Genomic DNA, 849 nt, shown 5'->3' with positions numbered 1-849 from the left:
GAGGCCTAATCCCCTCTGCCGGCCCGGGCCCAAGGCCCGGCACTGTGGCTCCCGGGGGACCTCGGCGGCCACCTGCGAACTCTAGGGCTCTTTGATTGCCCTCAGTATCCTCAGCCTCAGTCCCAGCCTGGACCAGCGACACTCTCAGGTTTGGTATTTCAGGAAGTTATAACTTTTGGGGGCGTCTGAAATACAGATGTCAGGGAGATGGCTGGATTCCTATACCAATCTCTATTATCTGACCATTTAGCTAACATACAAGATGGATCTGAATGACACTAGTAATAGTGACAATAGTAATATATGTTGTAATCTTGGACGGGGTTCTCTTAGGTCAAGGGCCTATCTGTGTAGGTGGAAAAGGATGAGAAAATCCCTACCTACTTCCCTGAGTGTGAACTCCCTGGCACGTATTTAAAGAACACACCTCCAGTATGCTAAAGACGTATACAGTGTGTTGAAACCATAACTTGGTATTACCTGTACCAAGTTCTTACGTTGTTTAAATCTGAAATGTATCAGTGGGTGTTTTGGTTTTTGTTTCCGTTTTCTTTCTCTCATGGATCCTCGGTTTAAACAGTAATCTTAAATTACCGGAATCCACCAGCAACATATTGCCAATCTTGTTCGCAATGAAGCCAAGTATTGGCTGGGGATCCTGGACCCAGGATATGTGGGTATTTCATTTAGTTTTGTTGGTGTGGGAAGGTATTGGCATTTTTACTTCCCTCTTTCTATTTCTTTTGTTTAATTTGTGCTGATTATAAAATATCCAAAAATAATATCCAGACACAGGAGACCTCACTTTGGAGTGCCCAGACAGAGTGATGAGGACAAACAGGGATCTTT

The sequence above is a fragment of the Mandrillus leucophaeus genome, unplaced genomic scaffold, assembly GCF_000951045.1.
Source record: "Mandrillus leucophaeus isolate KB7577 unplaced genomic scaffold, Mleu.le_1.0 Scaffold60, whole genome shotgun sequence".
Classification (NCBI taxonomy): domain Eukaryota; kingdom Metazoa; phylum Chordata; class Mammalia; order Primates; family Cercopithecidae; genus Mandrillus; species Mandrillus leucophaeus.
The sequence above is the reverse complement of the archived record's forward strand: the minus strand, read 5'-3'. Positions refer to the sequence as shown.